General features: G+C 43.7%; 1 non-coding gene across 1 annotated transcript; it reads right to left on the bottom strand.

The window, feature by feature from the left end:
* Positions 1–9,742: 9,742 nt before the first annotated feature.
* On the bottom strand, positions 9,743–9,849 carry LOC116270481. The gene has a single exon (XR_004178508.1). It is a non-coding gene; the product is annotated as a U6 spliceosomal RNA (small nuclear RNA).
* Positions 9,850–20,610: the final 10,761 nt, after the last annotated feature.

Raw genomic sequence — 20,610 nt, 5'->3', positions numbered from 1 at the left:
TGGGCTAGGATGGTGCCACTGCACTCCAACCTGGGTGATAGAGCCAGACCCTGTTTAAAAAAAAAAAAAAAAAAAAGATTCCATTTAATTGCTCTGAGGGCACTAGTATTTTTTAAAGGTGCTTTCTAGATGATTCTAATGCACAGTCAAGATTGGAAACTACTGGTCTTGCTAGCCCCTTAAAGAGCTGCACTTGGAGCCATGGAGCAAACCATAGAGTCAAAATATAGCAACTTGTTTCCACAGATTAGATAGGGTTTCCTAACCATGCACTCCCATAGTTGCCTTTACTTTTCCTTCATAGAATTTAAAGAGTTTGGCCGGGCACAGTGGCTCACGCCTGTAATCCCAACACTTCGGGAGGCAGAGGCAGGCGGATCACTTGAGGTCAGGAGTTCAAGGCCAGCCTGGCCAACATAGTGAAACCTCATCTTTACTAAAAATATAAAAATTAACCAGGTGTGGTGGCGGGCGCCTGTAGTCCCAGCTACTTGGGAGGCTGAGACAGGAGAATCACTTGAACCCAGGAGGTGAAGGTTGCAGTGAGCCAAGATCATGCAACTGCACTCCAGCCTGAGTAACAGAGCAAGACTCCATCTCAATAAAAAATAAAAATAAAATAAAAAGAGTCCTTGGTGGGGCATGGTGGATCACGCCTGTAATCCCAGCACTTTGGGAGGCCAAGGCAGGAGGATCGCTTGAATCCGGGAGTTTGAGACCAATCTGGGCAACATAGTGAGACTCCATCTCAAAAAGAAAAGTCTGTAATTGTGTGTGTGTGTGTGTGTGTGTGTGTGTGTGTGTAAGGTTGCTTACTAATGTAATTCTCCCCATTCGAGTAGAAGCTTCACAACCACTAGGCACCTGAGTACTAATGCATAGCACTGTGGTTAAGAACACAACTTCTAGGGTCAGTCTGTGTTTGGAATCCCAATTTCATCACTTGCTAGCTGTGAGACCTTGGATAAATTTTGTAACCATTATAGGGAGGGGAACATCACACACCGGGGCCTGTCGGCGGGTGGGGGGCAAGGGGAGGGAGAGCAATAGGAAAAATACCTAATGCATGCAGGGCTTAAAACCTAGATTACAGGTTGATAGATGCAGCAAACCACGATGGCATATGTATACCTATGTAACAAACCTGCACATTCGGCACATGTATCCCAGAACTTAAACTAGAAATAAAAAATAAAAGGTCATAAAAAAATTTGTAACCATCTGTTTCTCAGTTTCCTCAACTGCAAAATGGAGATTGTTGCAAAATTAGAGTGGTTATGAGAATTATATGAGATGTGATGATTCTAAAATATGTCTGCAAATTCCTCAGTGCTGGCCGGGTGCGGTGGCTCATGCCTGTAATCCCAGCACTTTGGGAGGCCAAGGCGGGTGGATCATGAGGTCAGGACATCCAGACTAGCCTGGCCAACATGGTGAAACTCCATCTCTACTAAAAATACAAAAATTAGCCAGGCATAGTGGCAGATGCCTATAGTCCCAGCTACTCAGGAAGCTGAGGCAGGAGAATCGCTTGAACCCAGGAGGCGGAGGTTGCAGTGAGCCAAGATTATGCCACTGCACTCCAGCCTGGGCAATGGAGTGAGACTCCATTAAAAAAAAAAAAAAATTCTTCAGTGCTTTTCCCCCCAAAATATGGACCTGAATATCCCTTGAATATGAGTGGACTTAGTGACTAATAAAGAGAATATTACAGATGTGATCATGTCTTTGAGATTAGGATATAAAAGCCACTGTGGCTTTGGAATACTTGCTGTGGGGAAGTCAGCTGCCCTGCTGTGAAGACAGTCAATCAGCCTATGGAGAGGCTCATGTGGTGAGGAACTGAGGCCTCCTGCCAATAGCCCTTTGAGGGGGGCCCTCTTAGAAGTGTACCCTCCAGGCTGGGTGCAGTGGCTCATGCCTGTAATCCCAGCACTTTGGGAGGCTGAGGCAGGCAGATAACCTGAGGTCGGGAGTTCAAGACCAGCCTGACCAACATGGAGAAATCCTGTCTCTACTAAAAATACAAAATTAGCCAGGTGTGGTGGCACATGCCTGTAATCCCAGCTATTCAGGAGGCTGAGGCAGGAGAACCACTTGAATCTGGGAGGCAGAGGTTTTGGTGAGCCAAGATCGCCCCATTGCACTCTAGCCTAGGCAACAAGAGCAAAACTCCATCTCAAAAAAAAAAAAAGTTGGGGGGACTCTCCAGTCCCAGTCAGGCATTCAGATGACAGCAATCCCTGCTGACATCCTGACAGCAACCTCCTGAGAGACCCTGAACCAGAACCAACCTGCTAAAGCACTCCAGAATTCCTTACACATAGAAGCTTAGGTCATAAATGCTTGTTGTTAAGTCATTACATTTTAGGGTAATTTGTTGCTCAGAAATCGATAACTAATACAAGATGATAATGTAAAAGTACTTAAAACATAAACAGAAAGCACTCAGTAAATGTTGATCAACTGTTGTTACTGCAGTGTTCCACTTTGTATCCTTAGCACCTAATACTTGACACCCAGTAGGAGCCCAATATACAGCATGCAAGAAAGAATAAATGAATATACACACAAAGTAAGAGGGAAGGATTGAGGCAATGGTCCATGGTAGTTGTTTCTGAAGTTATTTGAGCAAGGACATTTTCTTTTTTTTTTTTTTTTGAGACAGAATCTCCCTCTGTTGCCCAGGCTGGAGTGCAGTGGCGTAATCTTGGCTCCCTGCAACCTCCGCCTTCTGGGTTCAAGTGATTCTTCTGCCTCAGCCTCCCGAGTAGCTGGGATTACAGGCATGCGCCACCACACACAGGTGCGTGCCACCACACCTGGCTAATTTTTTATTCTTTAGGAGAGACAGGATTTCACCATATTGGCCAGGCTGGTCTCAAACTCCTGACCTCGTGATCTGCCCGCCTTGGCCTCCCAAAGTGCTGGGATTACAGGCGTGAGCCACCGTGCCCGGCCAAGCAAGGACATTTTCAAACAAAATCTTACCTCTTGTTATTGGCCAGAGTTGACTCAAGAAAAGAAAACTGGGTATTTCAAATGGATAGAATTTAATACTAGGAATTGGTTACATAGACAATGGAAGTCCTAGGAAGCCAAATAGAGAAGTGTGAGGAAATTTAGAGATTAGGGACAAGCACAGTGGCTCACGGCTGTAATCCCAGCACTTTGGGAGGCTGGCGTGGGAAGATTGCCTGAGCCCAGAACCTTGAGACCAACCTGGGCAATACAGTGAGACTCCATCTGTATATAAAAAGAAATTTTTTTGGCCAGGTGTGGTGGCTCACGCCAGTAATCCCAGTACTTTGGGAGGCCGAGGAAGGTGGATCACTTGAGGTCAGGAGTTTAAGACCTGCCTGGCCAACATGGCAAAACCCCGTCTCTACTAAAACTATAAAAATTAGCTGGGCGTGGTGGCACACACCTGTAGTCCCAGCTAATTGGGAGGCTGAGGCATGAGAATCACTTGAACCCGGGAGGCAGAGGTTGCAGTGCGCAGAGATTGCACTGCTGCACTCCAGCCTGGGCAACATGGAGAGATTCTGTCTCGAAAACAAAAGAAAAAAGAAAGAAAGAAAGAAAGAAAAATTAATTAAAAAAAAAAAATATATAGGAGGGCCAGGCGCAGTGGCTCACACCTGTAATCCCAGCATTTTGGGAGGCCAAGGCGAGCAGATCACCTGAGGTCAGAAGTTCAAGACCAGCCTGACCAACATAGAGAAACCCCCATCTCTACTAAAAATACAAAATTAGTCTGGTATGGTGGCACATGCCCGTAATCCTAGCTACTCAAGAGGCTGAGGCAGGAGAATCGCTTGAACCCGGGAGGCGGAGGTTGCAGTGAGCCAAGATCGCACCACTGCACACTAGCCTGGGCAACAAGAGTGACACTTCATCTCAAAAAACAAAAAACAAAAAAAGGAAACCTATAGATTAGCTATAGCAAGATCCTGAATTATTCCTAGAGCAGGAGGGGCAATGAGAAGAGGTTGAACTGCCAGAGTATAGACGCTGGCCAAGCTGGCCCAGAAGAGGGTTGTTGGGCCAGAGCCATGAAAGAGAAGCCATCTGAGGCAGAGACAGAAACATCTTGCCTTCTTCCTTTCTCTTACCTTTCCTTTTCCACCAGTGCATCCCACTGGGCAAAACTCCCTAGAAGCCAGCTAGCAAGGGAGCCTGGGAGATGAGTGAAACATGTGAAATATGAAATAGAGGAGAGCAGGAGAAGGGTGAGGAGTGGGTCTTAGTGGAAAATATATGTACATAATTAATGTATGTAATTAGATACATATGTCCATGTATATGCGTATATGGATATAGAAATATGCAGATAGAGAAAATGATAAAGCAGATGTGGAAAATGACCAGCACACACCAATAACAAAAACAGATAAAAGCATTATTTATTTTATAAGTTTAAATGGAAAGCATTTATACTTTTGGTACATATGACAAGAGCACTTGTCAATATATTAGTAGTCTCCAGCATGAATTTAATATGTTGCATATTTGAATGTGTATATTGTTTTTATTTAGTTTTGGTTTTTTTGTTTGTTTTTGAAACAGAGCCTCACTCTGGCACCCAGGCTGGAGTGCAGTAGCGTGATCTTGGCTCACTGCAACCTTCACCTCCCAGGCCCAAGCAATTCTTGTGCATCAGCCTCCCAAGTAGCTGGGTTTACAGGTGTGCACCACCACCTCCGGCTAATTTTTGTAGTTTTTAGTAAAGATGGGGTTTCACCACATTGGCCAGGCTGGTCTCAAACTCCTGACCTCAAGTGATTTGCCTGCTTCAGCCTTTGTTTTTATTTTTAATTTGTAAATGAAATCTTTCATTTGGGTAACTGTAAATCTATGTGATCAAACAAAACATCTTATTTTATTTCTTTTTTGAGGCTAGTTAAGTGAAGCAGTGGGGATAAACACTTTTACTCTCAAAAGATGTTTTATGGGTTATTTATTTATTTATTTATTTTTTGAGACAAGAGTCTTACTCTACCAGGCTAGAGTGCAGTGGTGTTCTCTCAGGTTACTGCAACTTCCTCCTGCTGGGCTCAAGTGATCCTCCCACATCAGCCTCCCAAGTAGCTGAGAATACAAGTGTGTGCTGCCACACTCAGCTGATTTTTGTATTTTTTGTAGAGACGGGGATCTTATCATGTTGGCCAGGCTGATCTTGAACTCTTGAACTCGAGCCATCTGCCCGCCTAGGCTTCCCAAAGTCCTGGGATTATAGGTGTGAGCCACTGCATCCAATCCAAAAATGTTATTTTTCTTTTGCCATAAATGACTATACTAAGATCCTTGGCTGGGCCCGGTGGCTCACACCTGTAATCCCAGCACTTTGGGAGGCCAAGGTGGGCAGATTGCCTGAGGTCAGGAGTTTGAGACCAGCCTGGCCAACATAGTGAAACCCCATCTCTACTAAAAATATAAAAATTATCCGGGCGTGGTGGCCGGTGCCTGTCGTCTCAGCTACTTGGGAGGCTGAGACAGGAGAATCACTTGAACCTAGGAGGTGGAGGTTGCAGTGGGCCGAGACCACTCCATTACACTCCAGCCTAGGCAACAGGAGCAAAACTCTGTCTCAAAAAAAAAAAAAAAAAAAAAAAAAAAGTCCTTGATGAAATTTTAAGAAACTCTTGATTAAAATAATATTATTGTATACATTTTAAATTTCTGTTTTTTAAAATACTACTGTGATTGTGTAAGAGAACAACCTTGCTTTTTAGGCACTACATACTAAAGTGGTTAGGGGTAAAGGGGCATTATTTACTATACATGTCAAATTGTTCAGAAAAGAATTATATATACATATATGAAGAGAGAGAAAAAAACAATACAGCAAATATGGTCAATATTAATTTTGGGGGAATCTGGGTGAAGAGAATTTTTTTTTTTCTTTTTCTGAGACTGGGTCTCACTCTGTCACCCAGGCTGGAGCATGGTGGCATGATCATGGCTCATTGCAGGCTCAACCTCCCAGGCTCTAGTTACCCTCCCACCTTAGCCTCTCAGGTAGCTGGGACCACAGGTCCATGCTACCATGCTCAGCAAACTTTTTATATTTTATAGAGATAAGAACTCCCTATGTTGTCCAGGCTGGTCTCAAACTCCTGGGTTCAAGCGATCCTCCCACCCCAGCCTCCCAAAGTTCTGGGGTTACAGGTGTGAGCCACCACACCTGGCTGGTGATTATTTATAGTATTCTTGCAACATTGATCAAAGTCTGAAATTCTTTCAAAATTAAAAGTTAGGCCGGACTTGGTAGCTCATACCTTTAATCCCAGCACTTTAGAAGGCTAAAGCAGGTGGATCACTTGAGGTCAGGAGTTCAAGACCAGCCTGGATAACATGGCAAAACCCTCTCTCTTGCAAAAATTAGCTGCACATGGTGGTGTGTCCCTGTAATCCCAGCTACTCGGGAGGCTGATGTGGGAGAATTGCTTCAGGCTACAGTGAAACTCCGTCTCAAAAAAAAAAAAAAAAAAGGATGATGAGGTTTCTCTATGTTGGCAAAGCTGTTGAATTCCTGGCCTCAAGTGATCTGCCCACCTCAGCTTCCCAAAGTGCTGGGATTATAGTTGTGAGTTACCATGCCTGGCCAAATCTAAATTTCTTTCTTTTTTTTTTTTTTTGAGACGGAGTCTTGCTCTGTCACCCAGGCTGGAGTGCAGTGGCGCGATCTCGGCTCACTGCAAGCTCCGCCTCCCAGGTTCGTTATTTTTAGAATAAACTAAAAATTTATCTCTCATCCATGTCTCCAATCACCAATAACTCATCACCAATAACTAGCCTTTATTACTTGTTCTTATGTAACTTTCCAGAGTTTCTTTATGCCTGTGCTTATCAGCAAATACATATTCTTTTTATTTTTTATTTTATTTTTGTTTAGAGATAGGGTCTTGCTCTGTCATCCAGGTTGAAGTGCAATGGGGCAATCATAGCTTACTGAAGCCTTGAACTTCTGGGCTCAAGCAATCCTCCTGCCTTACCCTAGGAGTACAGGCACACACCACCACACCTGGCTAATATTTTGTTTGTTTGTTTGTTTAGAGATGGGGGTCTCCCTATGTCAGGCTTAATTTTATTTCTTTAAATCCCCACATAAGGACATGTTTAAGGTCTGCCTTTTTTTTTTTTTTGGGGGGGGGGATGGAATCTGGCTCTGTCGCCCAGGCTAGAGCGCAGTGGTGCAATCTAGGCTCACTGCAACTTCTGCCTCCCAGGACCAAGTGATTCTCCTGCCTCAGCCTCCCAAGGAGATGGGATTACAGGTGCGTGCCACCACGCCTGGCTAATTTTTGTATTTTTAGTTGAGACAGGGGTTTCACCATGTTGGCCAGGCTGGTCTCAAACTCCTGACCTCAAGTGATCCACCTGCCTCAGCCTCCCAAAGTGCTGGGATTTATAGGCGTGAACCACTAAGCCCAGCCTAATTTTTTTTTTTTTTTTTTTAATAGAGACAGCATCTTACCATGTGGGCCAGGTTGGTCTTGAACTCTTGCCTCAAGCAATCCTCCCACCTCTGCCCCTCAAAGTGCTAGGATTACAGGTGTGAGCCACCTCGTCCAGGCTGCTTCTCTTTTTTCAGGCTAAATAACATTCCATTGCATGCACATACCACATTTTGTTTATCCATTCATCCACAGATGGACATTTGGTTTGCTTCCATTTCTTTCTTGACTATTGTGAATAGGCAAGAACTTGACAACTCTATGAGGTTAGGTAAAAACTAAACCTGAGAGAATTAAAGTAATACTCAAGAGTACACACAGCTGGTCATCATCAGATCTAGGATTAGATTCCAGAAGTTGTGTCTCTTCTTCTCTGCTATATCACCTCCTAGTTAATCACAGGTGCTCTACTTTTCAGTACTATCTACATGAGGGGCCCTCTCTCACATGATGTTAGTAAACAGATAAATAGGTACAGTTGCCATGGAGGGCAATTTGGCAATGTTTGTCAAAATGATATATGTACATCTGCAATTATAGTGCACTTAATACTGAACTGTACATATAAAAATGGTTAAGATAGTAAATTTTGTGATACATGTTTTTTTACCACAATGTAAAACAAATCATTTTTTAAATGACGTATAGACATACCCTTTGACTCAACATTGTAACTAGATATCTATCCTATTAATATATACATGTGTGGAAAACGATGTGTCTTCAAGAATATTAATTGCAATATTTTTGTATTAACAAATGGTTAGACTCACATGTTCATCAGAAGGAGGCCAGTGAAATAAATTATGCTCCACTATACAATGGAATACCGGTCACTCCTTTAAAAGGAAGATATTTACACTGACAGGGAAAATTGCCTTGATATATTGGAAAGTGTAAAAGGCAAGCAATTGTGTAAAATACAAGTGGGAGGTAGTGGGTAGGAGGAGAGGGGAAGAAAAATTATATATATATTTGCTTGTATATTGATAGGCTATCTCTGAAAAGAAACCCAAGAAATTCATAACATTAGGCTGAGCCCAGTGGCTCACACCTTTAATCCCAGCAATAGCTTTGGAAGGCTAAGGCAGGAGGGTTGCTTGGGCCCAGGAATTTGGGGCTGTGCTCTGTGACCATGCCTGTGAATAGCCACTGCATTCCAGCCTGGGCAACACAGTGAAACCCTGTCTCTAAAAAACAAACAAAAAGTTTTACTTGTTTTTTTATTTTATTTTAACCTTCCAAATTCTTGAAGGCGCCCTATTTTAACCTTCCAAATGCTTAAAGTTATTTGTGACCACCACCCGCCCCCATGCCACCCCCACCACCCCGACCCCTGGCTCCCAGCCTTCCCTTTTACCGGCGGAACAGCACCAACCTTTAACCTTCTCTCATATACCACTATAGCACCTGTTCAATCATTCTGACATCTCTGAGCTCTCCAAATCTTTCTTAAAATGTAGATTTACAATTGGTTCATGATATTTTAGTAAGGATTAGACATATCAAATACTGTAGAAGGATTACTGATTGACTACATTTACACGTGTCCTCCCATTAACACTTTCTCATGTTAGCTTTTCCAAGAATACTTTTTTTTTTCTCTCTGAGACAAGGTCTCACTCTGTCACCCAGGATGGAGTGCAGTGGCACAATCTCAGCTCACTGCAACCTCCACCTCCTCAAGCTCAAGTGATCCTCCCACTTCAGCCTCCCAAGTATTTGGGAATACAGGTACACGCCACTACACCCGGCTAATATTTTGTATTTTTATTAGAGACAGGGTTTCACCACATTGCCCGGGCTGATCTTGAACTCCTAGGCTCAAGTCATCTACCCGCCTTGGCCCCACAAAATGATAGGATAAGCCACCATGCCTGGCCAATATCTCTGTTCTGAACCATCTTTATGGGAACGAAATAATGTGGCTGATGTCAATTAAGGTGTGGCCCACATCCCAGAGTTGATATGGCTTGTTTGTTTCTAATTTTTTTCTTTTTAGATGGAGTCTCCCTCTGTTGCCCAGGCTGGAGTGCACTGGTGTGATCCTCTTGCCTCAGCCTCCTGAGTAGCTGGGATTACAGGCACCCACCACCAAGCCTGGCTATTTCTTTTTCTTTTTTTTTTTTTTTTTTTTGTATTTTAAGTAGAGGTAGGGGTTTCACCATGTTGGCCAGGGTAGTCTTGAACTCCTGGCCTCAAGTGATCCACCTGCCTCGGCCTTCCAAAGTGTTAGGATTATAGGCGTGAGCCATCGCGCCCGGCCAGTTGTTTCTAATTGGAAAAATACGGAACGCTTCATGAATTTGCATGTCATCCTTGTGCAGGGGCCATGCTAATCTTCTTTGCATCATTCCAATTTTAGTACATGTGCTGCCAAAGCGAGCACCAGAGCTGATGTTTTTTACGACAAAAAGAGATCCATGGATTGCAGACCCACCCATCTGTGGCATGGGGAATGCTGCCAGGATACCCTCCTTTAACAGAACCCAAAGGTGAAGAGGTGAGAGACGAACAGTGGCCCCACGTCACTGGGGAATGACAGACCAATTTAGTCAATTTGGCAGAATATTCAGTCAATCCATATATCTGATACACTAATGATCTGCAATGCATACTGAACACCATGTCTAAGACCAGAGTTTTCAAACTACAGTACTGCCTAACTAAAAAGGGGTTTTCTCTGCCAGTCTATTAATTTACTGAGTGTTCAAGACTTTAGTTATAAAGATGAGGGATGGAGGCAGCCCCACCCATCAGCAGCCAATCAAGAGACATTTTTCTGAGAACAAAGGTGAAAGAAGGTCAATGGAGGAGCCGGTACCCAGTTCCAGATTCTAGAGGTCACAACCACTTTCAATTGTTTCCTCCCAGAAGCCCTTGTTTTCTGACCCCTGGACGGCCTTGCTGTTTTACCAACAGATAGAAACCTAGGTGGATTGAATTAATTTTGCTAGCATCAATCCATCGATCACAGGCTTGTTAAATATTAATGCATCAGGCCAAAATGACCTCAGGTTCTCCAAGAGGTATCCAGGTAACATAATTCAACTGCATTAGCAACTAGATCTAACCTAAATACAAACACACACACACAGACACATAGACACACACACACACACACACACACACACACACACACACAGAGAGAGAGAGAGAGAGAGAGAGAGCTACATTGCCGGAGGATTAATCGTGTTAGGGTAATAAGATTATTTTATCCTATTTTTCAAAATACTGCTTTTGAATTTTTTTTTTAAATGGGGTTTTAGTAAATATAGATCACCTCTAAGTATTGTGTGATTAATTTGTATCTTAAAACTCCATGAAGAAGAAACAACTATTCTATAAAGGATTTTTTTTTAATTTCAGTGCATCAATGTAACATGTAGCCATTAAGATATCAGTAGACTGGTGAGTGACCCAGAAAATATTCAGGACATATTGTAAAATGAAAAAACAGTGGGTACCATACAATGCCATTAAATATATAATATTTTCTTCTTCTTTTTTTCGAGGTGAAATTTCGCTCTTGTCACCCAGGCTGGAGTGCAATGGCTCACTCTCAGCTCACTGCTACCTTCGCCTCCCAGGTTCAACTTATTCTCCTGCCTCAGCCTCCCTGGTAACTGGGATTACAGGCACTTGCCACCACACCCAGCTAATTTTTGTATGTTTAGTAGAGACGGAGTTTCACCATGTTGGCCAGGCTGGTCTCAAACTCCTGACATCAGGTGATTTACCCACCTCAGCCTCCCAAAGTGCTGGGATTACAGGCATGAACCACCATGCCCAGTCCCATCTCTTCTATTTTAAAGAGCTTGGGCAACATGGTGAAAACCTGTCTCTACCAAAATACAAAAATAGCTGGGTGTGATGGTGTATGCCTGTAGTCCCAGCTACTTGGGGAGGTGAGGCAGGAGGATCGCTTGAGCCCAGGAGGTCAGCACTGCAGTGAGACAAAATCTCGCCACTGCACTCCAGCCTAGGTGACAGAGTGAGAACCTGTGTCAAAAAAAATAAAATAAAAAATTAGCTGGGCATGGTGGCACATGCCTATAGTCCCAGCTACTCGGGAGGCTGAAGTTAGGAGGACTGCTTAAACCCAGGAGGTTGTGGCTGCAGAGAGCCATGATCGTGCCACTGCACTTCAGCCCAGGTAACAGAACAAGATCCTATCTCAAAAAAACAAATAAAAATAAAATGGGGTACTCCTGTTCAAGGTTACTTCTTCAGAACTAAGTCCCCTCCTTATTCACTCACCCCCACGTCCACAACATGCCTTTTTCCTATCTTCCTGTCTGCATCTAAATAAGAATGCCAGATTCAGCAACCCTATATCAATTGCAATATTTGAGACATAAGTATATTGAAATAATTATTTGGTTTTTGTATATTTGTCGTGTTGTTGTTTGAGACAGAGTCTCACTATTTTGCCCAGGCTGGAGTGCAGTAGCATGATCTCAGCTCACTGCAGCTTCTACCTCCCAGGTTCGAGCAATATTTGTGCCTCAGCCTCACAAGTAGCTGGGATTACAGGCGTGCACCACCAAACCCAACTAATTTTTGTATTTTTAGTAGAGACAAGGTTTCACCATGTTGGCCAGGCTGGTCTTAAACTCCTGACCTCAAGTGATCCACCCGTCTCGCCTCCCAAAGTGCTGGGATTACAGGCATGAGCCACTGCACCAGCCTAAAAAATTTATTTGTTATTTACCTGGAATTCAAATATAACCAAGTGTCTTGTATTTTAGGCAACCCTATATATGTAGATTCTCAGCTGTCTTTCATTCTAAGAAAATACCAAAATTCATTTTCATTCCCACCTCCAACTATTCATCACTCAGCCACCCAGAAGATATCTATCATGCCTGCCATACTGTATCTCCTGTTGCCCTTGACAGCCCTGTTCGGGCCTGGAGTGATCTGGCCTCCTTTTCTCCCCACCACCTTCACAGCTGATTGGAGGCTGGCCTAGGGGATTACTAGAACCTCCATCTCAGAACTCAGCGCCTATTCACTAGTCAGCCAAATTCCAGCTGCCCCTGAGTTGCAGCAGCGTCAGTGCACTAGGAGACCCCTGGTCATAGGAGATTCCACACCATCACCCTTGGTTACCCTCCAAAAGTGTCAAATGCAGCCTCTGCCTAACAGTGCCAGCGCTCCTCCCCATAGCCTTGATGCTCACAGCCCCCTGGGAAAGGAACCTAGTCCCGGGCTCACTGCCACTGTCAGTGAGGTGGGGAATGTGTAATATCTCAGGAAGAACTGGGGCATGGTAGATATTCCTGGAACACTGAGGTTCATCTCGATTATATATAACTGTACTATACTTGTTTTCCACATCTGTCTCTCCTAGACTATATATTCCTTGAGAGCAAGAGCTATAACTTCTATGTCCACATGCTGAGAATGAGCACAAAGCCTGGGTAGTTTTACCACGAATGGATGAATGAATGAACCAACAAACAAACGGCCTACAATAAGGGATAACTAAGCAAACTGTGGTGCCTCAGCTATGTGGGACACTACATACCTATCTTTTTAAAGTATATGTAGTATCTTAATACATATAAATTTTGGTCGGGCACCGTAGCTCATGCCTGTAATCCCAACACTTTGGGAGGTAGAGGTGGTGGATCATCTGAGGTCAGGAGTTCGAGACCAGCCTGGCCAACATGGTGAAATCCTGTCTACTAATAATACAAAAATTAGCTGGCCGGGCATGGTGGCTTACGCCTGTAATCCCAGCACTTTGGGAGGCTGAGGCAGGCAGATCAGGAGGTCAGGAGATCGAGACCATCCTGCCCAAAACCCCATCTCTACCAAAAATACAAAAATTAGCTGGGTGTAGTGGTATACCCCTGTAGTCCCAGCTACTCAGGAGGCTGAGGCAGGAGAATCGCTTGAACCCGGGAGGCGGAGGTTGCAGTAAGCCAAGATGGTGCCACTGCACTCCAGCCTGGTGATAGAGTGAGACTCCGTCTCAAAAAAAAAAAAAAAAATTAGCTGGGTGTGGTAACACATGCCTATAATCCCAGCTACTCGGGAGGCTGAGGCAGGAGAATCACTTGAACCTGGGAGGCGGAGGTTGCAGTTAGCCGAGATTGCACCATTGCACTCCAGCCTGGGCAACAAGAGCGAAACTCCATCTCCAAAAAATAAATAAATAAATAACGAGTAGATAAAATAAAATCTGTGGTCAGACCACAATCAAGACTGGCAGAAAATTTGGAGTCGTAAATAATTTAGAGACTACCACTCAGCACAAGATTTTTCTACAAATTTGCTCAATTTCAAAAGATATATTTTTGTGCAGCTAAGAATCCAGAGGGACTTTAGCCTCTGAAGCACTGGAATAAGTAAACCTGCAGGCCTCAGAATTTGAGCTCCTTTTAGAATTGGCTCAGCACAGGTCATCAGAACCTCCTGAGACTATGTCACGGCGCATCCTTAACCTTTAAATTTAAAAAAAAAAAAAAAAAAAATTCCGGGTGCGGTGGCTCACGCCTGTAATCCCAGCACTTTGGGAGGCCGAGGTGGGTGGATCACCTGAGGTCAGGAGTTCGAGACCAGCCTGGCCAACATGGCAAAATCCTGTCTCTACTAAAAATACAAAAATTAGCCAGATGTGGTGGTGCACTCCTGTAGTCCCAGCCACTCAGGAGGCTGAGGCAGGAGAATTGCTTGAACCTGGGAGGTGGCAGTTGTAGTAAGCTGAGATCACACCATTGCACTCCAGCCTGGGTGACAAAGTGAGACTCTGTCTCAAAAAATAAATAAATAAATAAATAAAATAAATAGACTCAAGCTAAAAGATTTTCCTTTTCAGAGGGCACTGTTTGCTGTCATGCTCTTCACACTGTAATGTGACAGAAATCCTATCTATTCAACACAAATCGAGAGGAATATCTAGCCATGACACAGTTTGAGCAATAAAGACCGAAAGTATGTCTTTCATTCCCCCAGATAATCCCTGTTGTCTTTTTGCATTTCATGTTTGAATTCAGACTGTATTTAAGTGCTAGCCTAGTTCACAAAACTGTAACCCCATAGATCTAGGTGAATATCTCCCCAAACTGTTTTCATTGTGATCCTTCCCTAAAACCTTTGTTAGCTCCTGGTTGCCCAATCCAAATTCGTCAACCATCACATTCCCACAGGAGATAATTTCAATCTGCCCTTCCAATCTTTTATTAATCTCTTCTGCTTTAACTGCATTTGCCTCTGGTGTTTTACTCGTGTAAATGCCTAATTCAAGTCCTCCTTCCCTTGCAAACTCCTCAGGTCCTAACAGAAGACTTTGGGAGCTCTCCTTCAAATTTCTCTGAATAGCTTTTACTCTGCACTTTTATTTGGCCCTTACCATTTTTCTGGCTTGTATTGTTAATATCCTTTACATGTGTTCGTCTGGCATTTGGTATTAGCAAGTAGAAAATGTCATTGCTGAAGGTAGAACGAACCAGCTAGCTGATCTTCACAAGACAGGTCAACGTCCCACCCGGCAGGGTCAGAAATTCAATTTGGTACATTCCCATTACCTGAGTGGCATCTTACAATTTCCAGAAATAACACCATGCTCAGACTTAAGGGACTGAATCATGTTAACCAAAACCTCCCAAGGATGATTTACAAACCAGAATATGTTCTTATTTTGCAGTGGGAGTAGCCATTTATATACGCTACTATCCTTCTAATGAAAACCAAATTGCAGGTAAAGACGTTTCTAGTAAGCAGAGACAAGAAGGTAGAAAGGAATTGGCTCCATAACCATGTGCCCGTGATCTATTGCTGCTGTAACAAATTACTATAACCTTAGTGGCTAACAACAAACAAATTTACTTTTTTCTTCTTCTTGTTTTCCTCAGACCTCGCAAGCCTGGATAAATTTACTCTCATATAGTCATGTAGGTTAGAAGTCTGATTTTAGTCTCACTGGACTAAAATCAAGATGTTGGTAGGGCTGTGTTCCTTTCTGGAGGCTCTCAGCTTCTTTCTTTCCCAGCTTCTCAGGCCCTCACACTCCCTAGCTCATGGTCTCTTCCCCTATCTTCAAAGCTAGCCTTGAGTCCTTCTTATTATACATCACATCTCTCCGATCTGCACTGTAACTTAATTCGCCCACTTTTAAAAACCCTTGTTATGGCCAGGTGTGGTGGCTCACACCTGTAATCCCAGTACTGTGGGAGGCGGAGGCGGGTGGATTACTTGAGTTCAGGAGTTCAAGACCAGCCTGGCCAACATGGTGAAACCCAATCTCTACTAAAAATAGAAAAATTTGCTGGGTGTGGTGGCACACACCTGTAGTCCAAGCTACTTGGGAAGCTGAGGCAAGAGAATCACTTGAACCCGAGAGGCGGAGGTTGCAGTGAGCCAAGATCATGCCACTGAACTCCAGCCTGGGCAACAGAACAAGACCCTATCTTAAAACAAACAAACAAAACCCTTGTTATTAAATTATTCTTACTGGAATGATATAGGATAATCCCCTCCCCATCTTGAATTCATATATATATGTGTATATATATAGATATATGTATATATGAATCCGCACATATATGAATCATATACATATGAATCCACAGACACATACTTGCCTTTATTTATTAATTTTAATTTTTTTTGTTTTAGAGATGAGTCTCATTATGTTGCCCAGGTTAGTCTCAAACTCCTGGGCTCAAGGGATCCTCCTGCTTCAGCCTCTCAAGTAGCTGGAACTACAGGCTTAAGCCCACTGCTCTTACTTATTATTTTGCTTTGTTTTTGTTTTTTGAGACAGAGTCTCACCTTGTTACCCAGACTGGAGTGCAATCGTGCAATCTCAGCTCACTGCAACCTCCACCTCCTGGGTTCAAGCGTTTCTTGTGCCTCAGCCTCCAGAGCAGCTGGGATTGCAGGTGCACACACCACCGCGCCCGGCTAATTTTTTTGTATTTTCAGTAGAGACGGGGTTTCCCCAAGTTGGCCAGGCTGGTCTTGAGCTCCTGACCTCAGATGATCCACTCGCCTCTGCCTCCCAAAGTGCTGGGATTACGGGCATAAGCCACCGTGCCCAGCCTTTGTTTATATATATATTTGGCGGGTTGAGGGGGGTTGCGGAAAGGCAGGGTCTGGCTCTGTTGTCTAGACTGGAGTGTAATGGCACCATCATAGTTGACTGCAGCCTCGATTTCCTGGGCTCTCAAGCATTCCTTCCACCTCAACCTTCAGAATAGCTGGGACTACAGGCACACACTCAGCTAATTGTTAAAAATTTTGAGGCCGGGCGCGGTGGCTCAAGCCTGTAATCCCAGCACTTTGGGAGGCCGAGACGGGTGGATCACGAGGTCAGGAGATCGAGACCACCCTGGCTAACACGGTGAAACCCCGTCTCTACTAAAAAATACAAAAAACTAGCCGGGCGAGGTGGCGGGCACCTGTAGTCCCAGCTACAAGGGAGGCTGAGACAGGAGAATGGCGGGAACCCGGGAGGCGGAGCTTGCAGTGAGCTGAGATCCGGCCACAGCACTCCAGCCTGGGCTACAGAGGGAGACTCCGTCTCAAAAAAAAAAAAAAAAAAAAAAAAAAAAAATTTTGGTAGAGACAAGATTTTGCTGTGTTGCCCAGGCTGGTCTTGAACTTCCTGAGCTCAAGTGATCCTCCCCACTCAGCCTCCCAAAGTGCCAGGATGAGCCACCACACCCAGCCGTTAATATTTATTTTTATTGCATGTATTTATGATGTACAACATGATGTTTCGATATACATATACATAATAAAAAAGATTACAGTAGTCAAGCTGATGAACATATTCGTCATCTCACATACCTACCGTTTTGTGTGTGTGTGTGTGTGGTAAGGTCACCTAAAATCTATCGCTTACCAGCCTTCCAGTATACAATATTATTTACTACAGTCTTCATGCTGTATATTAGATCTCTAGATTTATCATCCCATATAACTGCAGCTTTGTACCCTTTGAACCATATCTCCCCATTAAGACCACTAAGGTTCTTAATCCCGTCTGTAAAATCTCTTTACCATTGTTAGATATGAGTTCTAAATATCTCTTCGAAGAATTGATATGTCAGTATTTTCAATTATTTGCTTTCTACTTTTAAACTTAACTTCCTCATAAAGCAACCTTTTTGGATTACCTGCTCCACCTTGACTCATTCTGATTACCTGCTCCGCCCTGACTCATTCTCCACCCTGACTCGTTCCAATTTCCTCTTCTGCCATAACCATTTTTCCCACCAATCCACTTACCCCGTCACTCTCTTTAAATTAGCCAGTCGGAATTAGTTTAGCCTGTGCTGTCTAACCCTAGCCAATAGGGGAACAACACAGCAGCAGGGGCCACCACGTGCATCAGGGATAAGAACCCCTTCCTCTCCCTTGTCCAAGTGTGCGCTCACCATTGCTCCATCTGTAAGGGTGCACCCTTCTGTAGAAGTACATTGCCTTGCTGAGAATTAAAAATAAAATTTTATATTCGAGTGCTATTTCTTTTGTGGCACTGAAACTTTATTTATAATACCATGTAAGGTAGCATATCTACATATTCTAGGAACCTCTTTGGGAGGCCATTATTCTGCCTATTACAATCAAATTTCCAAAAAGGTATTTATAGGAAATGAATATATTGAGTATGAATATTAGCACATATGTAAAATAGAAAATATTACTTTTATTCCCAAATTTGGGCTCCCATCCAACTAAAGTGACAGGAATTTAGTAATCACTGTCGAGGGCACCTTATGTGGTACCTGGGGTACCAGGAGAAGAGCTCACATTTCTAGCTTGTAATGCCCAAAACTCCCAGCCTCAGGCCACGTGGTCCCTACCACTCAATAGTACTCTACTCCGTGGGGTGTAGGCTTTTTTGCCCAAGCAGAACACCATGAGGTCCTAAACACCCCAATCCGCTCTAAAGTCTTTACCCCTCCCTGGGCCCCCAAAATAATAATAAAGTTCATGAGATCCAAGACCCTTCCTTGTCTTCCCCACTCCCACTCCATTCGTCTCCCAGGCAGATACCTCTCTCTTTCTTCCCTCCCTTTCTCCACTGGTTTTACACTTCCGCAAAAGAGCAGAAGAGCACTTGGCTTTAAGCGGCTATTGGCTTTCCCTCTTACAAAATTCCTAGGAAGGGAATTACAAAAGACCTGGACACAAGGGACCCGTGTAGAGTGGGGTAAGTGGGGTTGTGTGGGGGCTGAGAAATACTGTAATGAGCAAAACACACTGCTCCAGTTAATAAATTAACATCACAAAAAACTATCCTGTCACATAAATATAGCCTACAATTTTATCTTTTTCTACCAGGATCTATTTTTGTTTTTTACATTTTTAATAGAGACGAGGTTTCGCCATGTTGGCCAGGATGGTCTCAAACTCCTGGCCTCAAGTCATCCACCTGCCTTAGCCTCCCAAAGTACTGAGATTACAGGTGTGAGCCACCAGACCCAGCCATGATCTATTTCCATTTCAATGACTTCTTTCCTCTTCTGTACAAACAGAACTGGTAAATTCTGACTCTTGCATAGTCTTTTTTTTTTTTTTTTTTTTTTTAAGGTTCTATATAAACCTTGAAACTTCTGTTTACATTTGTCATATACCTGTGGATTTTTTTTTTCTTTTTTGGGGGGTGGGGAATGGCGGATAAGGCAGGCTCTCCGTTTGTTGCCCAGGCTAGAGGGCAGTGGCTCACTGCGGCCTCAGACCTCCTGGGCTTAAGCCATCTGCCTGCCTCAGCCTCCCAAAGTGCTGGGATTACAGATATCAGCCACTGTGCCCAGCCCTTGTGAATGTTTCTAATACTAAGTTTTATCTATACTAGCTAATTTAACCTGGCTGCTCTCTTAAGAGATTTGTGGACACACCTTAATCTATTAGTGAGATATTTACAAAATAATAGATTAGGCTAGGATGGATTCTTTCTGTCTGAAGATAACAAAACCATATTTTTGTATGTGTATGTATGTTTGGTGCACTTATTTTTATTATTACTTTTTATTGTTTTTTGAGGCAGCGTGTCCCTCTGTCGCCCAAGCTGGAGTCAATGGTGTGATCTCTGCTCACTGCAACCTCTGCCTCCCAAGCTCAAGTGATTCTCATGCCTCAACCTCCCAAGTAGCTGGGATCACAGGCATGCACCACCAGGCCTGGCTAATTTTTTGTATTTTTAGCAGAGACAGAGTTTCACCATGTTGGCCAGCCTGGTATTGAGCTCCTGGCCTCAGGTGATCTGCCTGCCTTGGCCTCTAAAAGTGCTGGGATTACAGGTATGAACCACGGTGACCGGCCCTTTGTGCACTTATTTTTAATTATTATTTTTAGTATTATTATTGTGGCAAAATGTACATAAAATAGTTTGCCATTTTAAAGTGTACAACTTAGTGGCTTTAAATACAGTGTTGTCCAACCATCACTATCTAGTTCCAGAAATTTTTTTATCACCCCAACTGGAATCCTGGTACTCATTTTTTTGTTGCTTATTTTTATTTATTTATTCATTTTAAGAGATGAGGTCCTGCTCTGTCAACCAGGCTGGAGTGCAGAGGCACTATCATAGCTCACTGCAGCCTCAAACTCATTGGCTCAAGCAATCCTCCCGCCTCAGCCTCCCAAGTAGCTGGAATTACAGGTGTGCACCACAATGCTCAGCTATTTTTTAAGCAGTCATTCCTTGATGTCCCCCTCAATCTTGTCTTTGTAGAGTTTCTCTATTAATTTTTTCACCCAACATAATACATTCACAATCTAAAATACATAAGGCCAGGCACGATGGCTCACGCCTGTAATCCCAACACTGTGGAAGGCCAAGGAGGGTGGATCACTTGAGGTCAGGAGTTCAAGACAAGTCTGGCCAACATGGTAAAACCCTGCCTCTACAAAAAATACAAACTTTAGGTGGGCGTGGTGCGCATGCCTGTAATCCTAGCTACTGGGGAGGCTGAGGCCTGAGAATTGCTTGAACCTGGGAGGCAGAGGTTGGAGTGAGCCGAGATCATGCCACTGCACTCCCGCCTGGGCAACAGAGCAAGACTCCGTCTCAAAAAATAAAACTAAAACAAAATACACAAATTTCCAACCAGGCCTGTAATCCCCAGCACTTTGGGAGGCCGAGATGTTCAGATTGCTTGAGCTCAGGAGTTTGAGACCAGCCTTG

Source organism: Papio anubis, chromosome 14, assembly GCF_008728515.1.
Source record: "Papio anubis isolate 15944 chromosome 14, Panubis1.0, whole genome shotgun sequence".
NCBI classification, from domain to species: Eukaryota; Metazoa; Chordata; class Mammalia; order Primates; family Cercopithecidae; genus Papio; species Papio anubis.
This window is presented reverse-complemented; position numbering and strand designations above follow the sequence as displayed.